Source organism: Ranitomeya imitator, chromosome 1 (assembly GCF_032444005.1).
Source record: "Ranitomeya imitator isolate aRanImi1 chromosome 1, aRanImi1.pri, whole genome shotgun sequence".
NCBI lineage: Eukaryota > Metazoa > Chordata > Amphibia > Anura > Dendrobatidae > Ranitomeya > Ranitomeya imitator.
This window is the reverse complement of record NC_091282.1, coordinates 186,881,428-186,894,911: the sequence shown is the minus strand read 5'-3', so window position 1 is coordinate 186,894,911 and position 13,484 is coordinate 186,881,428.

Here is a 13,484-nt window from a genome sequence, read left to right as displayed (position 1 = left end):
TTTCACATTTTTAATTTTTATTCTGTTAAACCAGAGAGTTATGTGACACAAAATAGTTAATAAATAACATTTCCCACATGTATACTTTACATCAGACAATTTTGGAAACAAAATTTTTTTTTGCTAGGAAGTTATAAGGGTTAAAATTTGACCAGCGATTTCTAATTTTTACAACGAAATTTACAAAACCATTTTTTTTAGGGGCCACCTCACATTTGAAGTCAGTTTGAGGGGTCTATATGGCTGAATATATCCAAACGTGACACCATTCTAAAAACCGCACCCCTCAAGGTGCACAAAACCACATTCCAGAAGTTTATTAACCCTTCAGGTGCTTCACAGCAGCAGAAGCAACATGGAAGGAAAAAATGAACATTTAACTTTTTAGTCACAAAAATTATCTTTTAGCAACAATTTTTTTATTTTCCCAATGGTAAAAGCAGAAACTGAACCACGAAAGTTGTTGTCCAATTTGTCCTGAGTACGCTGATACCTCATATGTGGGGGTAAACCACTGTTTGGGCGCACGGCAGGGCTTGGAAGGGAAGGAGCGCCATTTGACTTTTTGAATGAAAAATTGGCTCCACTCTTTAGCGGACACCATGTCACGTTTGGAGTGCCCCCGTGTGCCTAAAAATTGGAGCTCCCCCACAAATGACCCCATTTTGGAAACTAGACGCCCCAAGGAACTTATCTAGATGCATAGTGAGCACTTTGAACCCCCAGGTGCATCACAAATTGATCCGTAAAAATGAAAAAGTACTTTTTTTTCACAAAAAAATTCTTTTCGCCTCAATTTTTTCATTTTCACATGGGCAATAGGATAAAATGGATCACAAAATTTGTTGGGCAATTTCTCCCGAGTACGCCGATACCTCATATGTGGGGGTAAACCACTGTTTGGGCACTCGGCAGGGCTTGGAAGGGAAGGCGCGCCATTTGGCTTTTTAAATGGAAAATTAGCTCCAATCATTAGCGGACACCATGTCACGTTTGGAGAGCCCCTGTGTGCCTAAACATTGGAGATCCCCCAGAAATGACCCCATTTTGGAAACTAGATCCCCAAAGGAACCAATCTAGATGTGTGGTGAGGACTTTGAACCCCCAAGTGCTTCACAGAAGTTTATAACGCAGAGCCATGAAAATAAAAAAATCATTTTTCTTTCCTCAAAAATGATGTTTTAGCAAGCATTTTTTTATTTTCACAAGGGTAGCAGGAGAAATTGGACCCCAGTAATTGTTGCGCAGTTTATCCTGAGTATGCTGGTACCCCATATGTGGGGGTAAACCACTGTTTGGGCACACGTCGGGGCTCGGAATTGAGGGAGCACCATTTGACTTTTTGAATACGAGATTGGCTGGAATCAATGGTGGCGCCATGTTGCGTTTGGAGACCCCTGATGTGCCTAAACAGTGGTAACCCCTCAATTCTACCTCCAACACTAACCCCCCACACCCCTAACCCTAATCCCAACTGTAGCCATAACCCTAATCACACCCATAACCCCAACACACCCCTAACCACAACCCTAATTCCAACACACCCCTAACCCTAACCACAACCCTAATCACAACCCTAACTCCAACACACCCTTAACCACAACCCTAACCCCAACACACCCCTAACCCTAACCACAACCCTAATTCCAACCCTAACCCTAAGGCTATGTGCCCACGTTGCGGATTCGTGTGAGATTTTTCAGCATCATTTTTGAAAAATCCGCGGGTAAAAGGCACTACGTTTTACCTGTGGATTTTCCGTGGATTTCCAGTGTTTTTTGTGCGGATTTCACCTGCGGATTCCTATTGAGGAACAGGTGTAAAACGCTGCGGAATCCGCACAAAGAATTGACATGCTGCGGAAAATACAATGCAGCGTTTCCGCGCGGTATTTTCCGCACCATGGGCACAGCGGATTTGGTTTCCATATGTTTACATGGTACTGTAAACCTGATGGAACACTGCTGCGGATCCGCAGCCAAATCCGCACCGTGTGCACATAGCCTAATTCTAAAGGTATGTGCACACGCTGCGGAAAACGCTGCGGATCCGCAGCAGTTTCCCATGAGTTTACAGTTCAATGTAAACATATGGGAAACAAAAATCGCTGTACACATGCTGCGGAAAAACTGCACGGAAACGCAGTGGTTTACATTCCGCAGCATGTCACTTCTTTGTGCGGATTCCGCAGCGGTTTTACAACTGCTCAAATAGAAAATCGCAGTTGTAAAACCGCAGTGAAATGCGCAGAAAAAACGCGGTAAATCCGCCATAAATCCGCAGCGGTTTAGCACTGCGGATTTATCAAATCCGCAGCGGAAAAATCCGCAGAGGACCAGAATACGTGTGCACATACCGAAACCCTAACCCTATCCCTAACCCTACCCCTAACCCTACCCCTAACCCTACCCCTAACCCTACCCCTAACCCTAGCACTAACCCTACCCCTAACCCTAGCCCTAACCCTAGCCCTAACCCTAACCCCAACCCACACCCCTAATCACAACCCTAACCCCAACACACCCCTAACCACAACCCTAATTTCAACCCTAACCCTAAGGCTATGTGCCCACGTTGCGGATTCGTGTGAGATTTTTCAGCATCATTTTTGAAAAATTCGTGGGTAAAAGGCACTGCGTTTTACCTGCGGATTTTCCGCGGATTTCCAGTGTTTTTTGTGCGGATTTCACCTGCAGATTCCTATTGAGGAACAGGTGTAAAACGCTGCGGAATCCGCACAAAGAATTGACATGCTGTGGAAAATACAACGCAGCGTTTCCGCGCGGTATTTTCCGCACCATGGGCACAGCGGATTTGGTTTTCCATAGGTTTACATGGAACTGTAAACCTGATGGAACACTGCTGCGGATCCGCAGCGGCCAATCCTCTGCGGATCCGCAGCCAAATCCGCACCGTGTGCACATAGCCTAATTCTAAAGGTATGTGCACACGCTGCGGAAAACGCTGCGGATCCGCAGCAGTTTCCCATGAGTTTACAGTTCAATGTAAACCTATGGAAAACAAAAATCGCTGTACACATGCTGCAGAAAAACTGCACGGAAACGCAGCGGTTTACATTCCGCAGCATGTCACTTCTTTGTGCGGATTCCGCAGCGGTTTTACAACTGCTCAAATAGAAAATCGCAGTTGTAAAACCGCAGTGAAATGCGCAGAAAAAATGCGGTAAATCCGCCATAAATCCGCAGCGGTTTAGCACTGCGGATTTATCAAATCCGCAGCGGAAAAATCCGCAGAGGACCAGAATACGTGTGCACATACCGAAACCCTAACCCTAACCCTAGCCCTAACCCTACCCCTAACCCTATTCTAACATTAGTGGAAAAAAAAAATTCTTTATTTTTTTATTGTCCCTACCTATGGGGGTGACAAAGGGGGGGGGTCATTTATTATTTTTTTTATTTTGATCACTGAGATATAATCTATCTCAGTGATCAAAATGCACTTTGGAACGAATCTGCCGGCAGGCAGATTCGGCGGGTGCACTGCGTATGCGCCCGCCATTTTGGAAGATGGCGGCGCCCAGGGAGAAGACGGACGGACCCCGGCAGGATCGGTAAGTATGATGGGGTGGGAGGGGAGCATGGGGGGGGAATCGGAGCATGGGGGGGTGGATCGGAGCACGGGAGGGGTGGAACGGAGCACGGGGGGGTGGAACGGAGCACGGGGGGTGGAACGGAGCACGGGGGGGTGGAACGGAGCACGGGGGGGTGGATCGGAGTGCAGGGGGGTGATTGGAGCACGGGGAGGGTGATTGGAGCACGGGGGAGCGGACAAGACCATGGGGGGAGTGGAGCACAGGACGGAGGGGAGCCGGAGCAGTGTACCGGACAGATCGGAGGGCTGGGGGGCGATCGGTGGGGTGGGGGCACATTAGTGTTTCCAGCCATGGCCGATGATATTGCAGCATCGGCCATGGCTGGATTGTAATATTTCACCAGTTTTAATAGGTGAAATATTACAAATCGCTGTGATTGGCAGTTTCACTTTCAACAGCCAATCAGAGCGATCGTAGCCACGGGGGGTGAAGCCACCCCCCCTGGGCTAAACTACCACTCCCCCTGTCCCTGCAGATCGGGTGAAATGGGAGTTAACCCTTTCACCCGATCTGCAGGGACGCGATCTTTCCATGACGCCACATAGGCGTCATGGGTCGGATTGGCACCGACTTTCATGACGCCTACGTGGCGTCATGGGTCGGGAAGGGGTTAAATGCTTTGACATATAGAAATAGGGTACCCTTTGTAATGTGAAGTGCTTCTCATTAAGGACTCATTCAGATATATACCACTATTTGCAGACACTCAGATGAGCAGGGACTTTTTTTGCAATAGCCTTACAACAGCTGGGAGACTATGATGTCAGTATGCGCCTGCAGCTTATTCTAAAGTGCCAGCAGGCTGCCGAATGACAGGCTGAGAGAGATTTCCATGTTCAATTGGCCCAACTAACAAGGGGTAACAGTTTTCAGCTACCCCATTCCCAGGACATAAAACTAAGGAGTCCGCGCTTGGAAAACTTCCCTGTTATGGAGAAAGATGCAGGCTTAGATACTTTTTTTGGGGGGTTTGAAAAAAAACGACAAGCAATACAAACTACCCTGTCATCAGTGGGCACAGTATTTAACTCCAGAGCTGAAAGATAAAGCCTTGGAAGTTTTTGCTATCTTTTACCAGAGCTAGATGGGGACTATGACACCATAAAAAGGCCTCGGCCCGGAAATACAACCTCACTCAGAGGTATATCGGACAAAGTTCTGGAATCTACAGCTTGGATCAACTAACAGCTATGCGGATGTAATAAGCACCACGGTCAATGGATCCAAGGACTTTCTATTACCAGCTTTGAGGAATTAGATGATCTTATGGTTAATGATCAATTCCTCTACATACAGGTGCTTCTCACAAATTTAGAATATCATCAAAAAGTTAATTTATTTCAGTTCTTCAATGCAAAAAGTGAAACTCATATATTATATAGAGTCATTACAAACAGAGTGATCTATTTCAAGTGTTTATTTCTGTTAATGTTAATGATTATGGCTTACAGCCAATGAAAACCCAAAAGTCATTATCTCAGTAAATTAGAATAATTAACAAAAAACACCTGCAAAGGCTTTCTGAGCATTTAAAAAGTTCTATTAGTCTCTTTCGGTGGGCTCCACAATCATGGGGAAGACTGCTGACTTGACAGATGTCCAGAGGGCAGTCATTGACACACTCCACAAAGAGGATAAGCCACAAAAGGTCATTGTTAAAGAAGCTGGATATTCACAGAGTGCTGTATCCAAGCATATTAATGGAAAGTTGACTGGACGGAAAAAGTGTGGTAGAAAATAGAGCACAAGCAACTGGGATAACTGCAGCCTTGAAAGGATTGTTAAGAAAAGGCCATTCAAAAATTTGGGGAGATTCACAAGGAGTGGACTGCTGCTGGAGTTATTGCTTCAAGAGCCACAATACACAGACGTATCCAAGACATGAGCTACAAGTGTCGCACCAATAGACAACGCCAGAAGCGTCTTACCTTGGTCAAGGAGAAAAAGAACTGTACTGTTGCTCAGTGGTCCAAGGTGTTTTCAGATGAAATTACATTTTGCATTTCATTTGGAAATCAAGGTCCCAGAGTCTGGAGGAAGAGTGGAGAGGCACACAATCCAAGATGCTTGAGGTCTAGTGTGAAGTTTCCACAATCAGTGATGGTTTGGGGATCCATGTCATCTGGTGGTTTAGGTCCACTGTGTTTTATCAAGACCAAAGTCAGCGCAGCCATCTACCAGGAAGTTTTAGAGCACTTCATTCTTTCCTCTGCTGACAAACTTTTTGAAGATGGAAATTTCATTCTCCAGCAGGACTTGACACCTTTCCATACTGCCAAAAGTACCAATACCTGTGTTAGGCGTCGGGATTCTCCCACTGTACAGGATAGATCCCAAGCCTTATCTGCCTCAGTGGTCTCCCATTCAGGTCTGGCCGCTCAGATTGCTGCTCAGCATAGATGTCGTTCCCAGCGTCTGGCTCAGGCTCCTGGTGCATGCTTGGTTACTGCTGGCTCTCCAGGCAAACCTATAGTAACCAGTGTTGCGCCGGTGCAGTCTTGTGCTCTGGAGCCTAAGTCCAGAAATCACTTCTGAGCATGTCCGTGATGTGGTGTCTTCTCATTGGTGTTCAGACGTCACCTGCTCTGGTGATGTGGCAGGTCCGGATTGGCGCACGGGCGATGTCAGCGTGAGTGTTTGGGGTGGAGCTTTGGGTATAAAAGACTCCCAGCGACGCCCACCAGCACGCTAGTATCAATCTCATTGCGTGTGTGTATGGGACATTGCATCAGTATGGTCTTGATCAGCATGTGTTCTCCGGAGAAGAGATTGAATGAATTCAGGGTTGGCGTCTAGCCATCAGAATTCCAGCACCTCCGGAGAGGAGTTGGTTGTGTGCTTTTGCTGACTGTTTGACCACTGATTGCTTCTTGCCCCATGAGCGGGCTTCGTTTCCCTGTGAGGTTAACAGGGATCGTATCTAGCGTCATTTCTATTCCGTTACTGTGTGCGAGTGACACAGCTCTGTAGCAGAGCATCTGTTTAGTTTCTCCATGCATGTTCATTTCTTGTGCTGTTCACTGAGTGGTGTTTAACTCAGTGTGTGCAAGCAACCGCTCTCTATTGCTCCGTCATTGTTCATACTAGCTGCAGTTTTCCATCTCTGCACGGTGGACACCGAGTTGCAATTGCACTTTATTATTTATTTTATTTAGCGCAATCCACCAACCCTAACAACCTGCTTTAAAAACAACAGTATCACTGTGCTTGATTGGCCAGCAAACTCGCCTGACCTTAACCCCATAGAGAATCTATGGGGTATTGCCAAGACGAAGATGAGATACCAGACCCAACAATGAAGACAAGCTGAAGACTGATATCAAAGCAAATATCAGATAATAGAGCCACAGCGGAAGCTTGAATGCCAATAAAAACTGAATTTTATTAATAGTACAATTAAAATTCTAATAGAGTCCAATAACAGTCAGTGGAAATACATGAGACAGAATTATACTGTCCGCTGAGGAAAATACATATATAATATCTAACATAAATCAAATGATCCCAAATAAATACATATAAAACCCACAAGAGTCAATAAGGCATGAGTGTTACACAGTACATATACATATAAGGACCATAAGTGTGCCATAGAAAAAGAAATGCCTAAGGAATATGGGCTGAATTAATATGCCTAAGAGAGCAATGACTACTGAAAAATGTCACGGATACCAAGGGTTAAATGAAGTGTATGTTGGCAGACAAAGCTAGAATAACACATAAAGTATATGAACATTGAGGATCCCTGAATGATAAGGCTGTATCTATTCATATAATAGCCAAAAAGTGCATGCTGTGCTAAAGTGCAAAGGCATAGGTGGAGGTAGGAATGTATTTACCTATAGCAGCAGACCAGTAGATGGACCCCGACGCGCGTTTCGCGGTTAAGCTTCATCCAGGGGGATAGTCTATCCCCCTGGACGAAGGGATTGAGACTATCCCCCTGGACGAAGTTATTGGCCTCAGAAACACTGGAGCAAAATTAACTCTGGTGCGTGCAGAATTGGTGAGCACTGCGGATATACCATATATACTCGAGTTTAAGCCGACCCGAGTATAAGCCGACCCCCTAATTTTGCCACAAAAAACTGGGAAAACTTATTGACTCGAGTATAAGCCTAGGGTGGAAATGCAGCATTTACTGGTGAATTTCAAAAATAAAAATAGATCATTATTTCCCCATAGCTGTGCCATATAGTGCTCTGCACCGTTCATTATTTCCCCATAGCTCTGCCATATAGTGCTCTGCACCGTTCATTATTGCCCCATAGCTGTGCCATATAGTGCTCTGCACCGTTCATTATTGCCCCACAGCTGTGCCATATAGTGCGCTGAACCGTTCATTATTGTCCCATAGCTTTGTCATATAGTGCTCTGCACCGTTCATTATTGCCCCATAGCTGTGCCATATAGTGCTCTGCACCGTTCATATTTCCCCATATATGTGCCATATAGTGCTCTGCACCGTTTATATCTCCCCATAGCTGTGCCATATAGTGCTCTGCACCGTTCATATCTCCCCATAGCTGCCATATAGTGCTTTGCACCATTCATATTGCCCCATAGCTGCCATATAGTGCTCTGCACCGTTCATATCTCCCCATAGCTGCCATATAGTGCTCTGTACCGTTCATATTTCCCCATAGCTGTGCCCCATATAGTGCTCTGCACCGTTCATATTTCCCCATAGCTGCCATATAGTGCTCTGTACCGTTCATATTTCCCCATAGCTGCCATATAGTGCTCTGCACCGTTCATATCTCCCCATAGCTCTGCCATATAGTGCTCTGTACTGTTCATATTTCCCCATAGCTGCCATATAGTGCTCTGCACCGTTCATATTGCCCCATTGCTGCCATATAGTGCTCTGCACCGTTCACATCTCCCCATAGCTGCCATATAGTGCTCTGTACCGTTCATATTTCCCCATTGCTGTGCCCCATATATGCTCTGCACCGTTCATATTTCCCCATAGATGCTCCATTGAAAGCTCTGCCATTGCTGCTGCTGCTGCTGCTGCTGCAATAAAAAAAAAAAACACATACTCACCTCTCTTGCTTGCAGCTCCCAGCGTCCGGTCCCGGCGTCTCTCCGCACTGACTGATCAGGCAGAGGGCGCCGCGCACACTATATGCGTCATCGCACCCTCTGACCTGCACAGTCAGAGCGGAGAGATGCCGGGAAGACAGAGCGGCGACGGGAAGATGGAGCGGCACCCGGCGGCTGGAACGGGGACAGGTGAATATGACATACTTACCTGGTCCCGGCGTCCGGCTCCTTCTCCCGGACAGCTGTCTTCGGTGCCGCAGCCTCTTTCTCTATCAGCGGTCACCGTTACCGCTGATTAGAGAAATGAATAGGCGGCTCCACCCCTATGGGAGGTGGAGCCGCCTATTCATTTCTCTAATGAGCGGTCCCACGTGACCGCTGAAGAGGGCAAGAACTGCAGCACCGAAGACCGTGGGACGGCAGGGGGAGCGTCAGGATCGCTGGAAGCAGGTAAGTATGCCTCAGCGCCCTCACCCGCCGACCCTGCCACCCATCTTGACTCGAGTATAAGCCGAGAGGGGCACTTTCAGCCCAAAAATTTGGGCTGAAAATCTCGGTTTATACTCGAGTATATACAGTAATTCCAGAAAATACATTGTTTGTAACTGGAGTTAGGGGGGGGGGGGTATCGGTGTCAGCCCTGCCATACCCATGGCCTATGTATCTGGACTGGGGAACATGAAAAGGACTGAGGGTAGTTGGTGTATCAGACACTATCCCTTCCAATGTGTTGCTAGACAAGGACCTGGCAGGATGTTATCCTACTGTATCCCTGTCTTGCAAATCAAGGTCATGGAGAAGGTGGAAGCCAGTAACATACCTAAGAGCCTGAGAAACACAGGAAAATGCACTGTGTCAGGCTCCTGATAAAACTAAACGCCAGTGATTAGAGGATGAGTCTAAGAAAGACGAACTGCCAGAAGAAAAGGGCCTTACTATGGCGATGGAGCCTTCCCACTTGGCAGACCTACTGAGGTCCCCGATAGCAGACTCTTCATCTGACCAGGATCTGGCATTCGGGGCCTATAGACGGATAGTCAGAGCTTCCGGAAAACTCATGATTCCTCTTGCTGGACACTTTAGAGTGCAAAAGACTAAAAGCCCATCTATACCACTACCAATAATTGATGGAAATTTCCAACGAGTAGATGTGGATATTATAGGGCCACTTACAATACCTAGCAGACCTGAAACATGCTTTATTGATCCAGCTGTTGACTATTCTATGTGTAAGGAGGAAGACTGGGCTGAGGGTGCCTGCATTGGGCCGGGTCCGGAACTCTCGAGGTTGCATCCCATGTTGTCCAAGGAAAGGAATAGGGAACCAGACAGGTCCCATGACCCAGGAAGAGGGGGCGCGTTTAAGCTGGAAACTGAGCTGAAAGCGCATGAATCAACAGTTGGTCTCCTGCCGACAGGGTGAGCAGAAGGAGGCGTGCGGTGCTTTCTGCAGGGTGACAGACAGTGCGGAGGTGAGCCGTGGCAGAGATTAAGCGAGCGCTCCAGACAGACAGTGAGTGTGCAGAGCGCTGCGTACCCAGCTAGGCAGAGGGCTGTGCTCATGCGGAGGAGTGTGTGCCAGGTGCAGGGTCCCAAGGGGTGTCCCACTTTACAGATAGATGAGCAGCAGCAGCAACACACGTGTTGTACAGAGACTCCTGCAGCGCTCCCTACTTTGGCTGCACAGATTTATGGACTAGGGGCTCAACGGGTAAAACCGCCCGTTGCCTCCAGAAGCCAGACCATGATTTGCCAGATCCACCTAAGGACGTCGCACCGGCCGTTAATGGTACTACAACCCCCTTCAGACTGTATTCGAATGAGGACCATTTATATATCAGACTGTCGTGTTAACTCTTTGTTTACTCCCCTTGTTACTATCCATTGGGTAATGTTATTAGCTTCCTGTGAGGAGACTATTGCCACCCTTTTCTTTGCTAACCAATTAAACAATCTTGTTATACAGCCTCGCTCTGCAATCCCTGCATTACTGCATTAATAATAATAATCTTTATTTTTATATAGCGCTAACATATTCCGCAGCACTTTACATTTTTTGCACACATTATCATCGCTGTCCCAGCTCACAATCTAAATTCCCTATCAGTATGTCTTTGGAATGTGGGAGGAAACCGGAGTGCCCGGAGGAAACCCACGCAAAGACGGAGAGAACATACAAACTCTTTGCAGATGTTGTCCTTGGTGGGGTTCGAACCCAGGACTCCAGTGCTGCAAGGCTGCAGTACTAACCATTGCGCCACCGTGCCACCCATGCTTACGCCTGTGCTGCCCATTCCCGCACCTACTTACATTCGCACTATGCAGAAGCTGTGGCATTGTCTTCCATGCAAGCTGATAAAGTGGCCAATGTACTAAGGACTGTATTCTCTCATGTGGGATTCCCCAGGGAGACGTTAAATGATCAGGGGACCCAATTCATGTCTAATCAGATGTAAAGTCTCCGCAAGAAAACACAAGTGCAGCATCTTGTAGCGAGTCCCTATCATCCTCAGATATGTGGATATGTGAACGTTTTAATAGAACTCTAAATCAAATGCTCTGGATGCTGGTGGATACTGAAGAGAAGGATTGGGAATGTTACCTCCCTCATCTCTTGTTTGCATCTGGGAGGTACCTCAGGCCTCTACAGGATATTCCCCCTTTGAACTCATTTATGGGAGAAGGTTCAGGGGGCCAATTGATTTAATTAAGGTCTGTTGGAAGGGTGACCCTAAAACTCCAGGAGTCTCTTTGGTGGAATATGTACTGAGACTCCTGGAGAGAATGCAGAAACTGAGTGACATGGCTCATGAGAATGAGACACAGGCCCAAATGAACCAGAATGTCTGGTATGACCGTAATGCCAGACTGAAGCCCTATGAGGAGGAGTAAAATTTGGGTGTCGGTTCCTATGTTGCAGAACACATTAAGGCCACATGGGATGGACTGTACACTGTATAAAAGCGTTTGTGTTATTAACTATGCTGTGACCTTGGATGGACTGACAAATCTTTGAAAAAGTTGTCATGTCAATATGCTGACAGTTCATCATATCAGGGAGACCTGTGTCTCGCCTGTCTACAGTATGTCTGAGGAGTGAGAGGGTGACCTATTGTCGGATTTGATGACTGGCACTCAGTGTATGGATTCCCTGAAATCTGCCCAAGAAATTCATAGAAGTCTTCACAGGGAAGCCTGAGAGGACTCATTTAGCAAATCATCATTTAGCTATTGGTACTCATTCTCCTGCAAGGCTATCTGCATACCAGATAACCAGATATCAGCAGAGGTGAAAGCAAACTTGGAGGGACAGGTAGAGGAGATGTTGGGCCTTGGTGTAATTTGAAAATCCTGAAGTGCCTTGGCCTCACCTATGGTTCTTGTCCCGAAGAAGGACTGTACCACCCGGGTTTGTATAGACTACAAATAAAAATTAAAATTGTTTACAGCATTTGGTTTATCTCACCAAGGGGGGCCAGAACTGGATATGTGCTAGGAAGCTGACAAGTAAGTCAAACTTCCATGCAGGTTCAAAAGGGGGAGGTGTGACGAAACACATAACAGCAGTGGATTATTATTTATTTATATAGCACCATTAATTCCATGGTGCTGTACATGAGAAAGGGGTTACATATAGAGTTATAGATATCATTTACAGTAAACAAATTTACAATGACAGACTGGTACAGAGGGGAGAAGACCCTGTCCTTGAGGACTTACATTCTATACTTAAATGTAGGCCCCTTAAAAAATAGTGAGGAAAGAATGGTTGTAGATGACGAGGAAAAAGCTAACATGTTAAACACCTTCTTCTCCACGGTATTCACGGTGGAAAATGAAATGCTAGGTGAAATCCCAAGAAACAATGAAAACCCTATATTAAGGGTCACCAATCTAACCCAAGAAGAGGTGCGAAACCGACTAAATAAGATTAAAATAGATAAATCTCCGGGTCCGGATGGCATACACCCACGAGTACTAAGAGAACTAAGTAATGTAATAGATAAACCATTATTTCTTATTTTTAGGGACTCTATAGCGACAGGGTCTGTTCCGCAGGATTGGCGCACAGCAAATGTGGTGCCAATATTCAAAAAGAGCTCTAAAAGTGAACCTGGAAATTGTAGGCCAGTAAGTCTAACCTCTATTGTTGGTAAAATATTTGAAGGGTTTCTGAGGGATGTTATTCTGGATTATCTCAATGAGAATAACTGTTTAACTCCATATCAGCATGGGTTTATGAGAAATCGCTCCTGTCAAACCAATCTAATCAGTTTTTATGAAGAGGTAAGCTATAGGCTGGACCACGGTGAGTCATTGGACGTGGTATATCTCAATTTTTCCAAAGCGTTTGATATCGTGCCGCACAAGAGGTTGGTACACAAAATGAGAATGCTTGGTCTGGGGGAAAATGTGTGTAAATGGGTCAGTAACTGGCTTAGTGATAGAAAGCAGAGGGTGGTTATAAATGGTATAGTCTCTAACTGGGTCGCTGTGACCAGTGGGGTACCGCAGGGGTCAGTATTGGGACCTGTTCTCTTCAACATATTCATTAATGATCTGGTGGAAGGTTTACACAGTAAAATATCGATATTTGCAGATGATACAAAACTATGTAAAGCAGTTAATACAAGAGAAGATAGTATTCTGCTACAGATGGATCTGGATAAATTGGAAACTTGGGCTGAAAGGTGGCAGATGAGGTTTAACAATGATAAATGTAAGGTTATACACATGGGAAGAAGGAATCAATATCACCATTACACACTGAATGGGAAACCACTGGGTAAATCTGACAGGGAGAAGGACTTGGGGATCC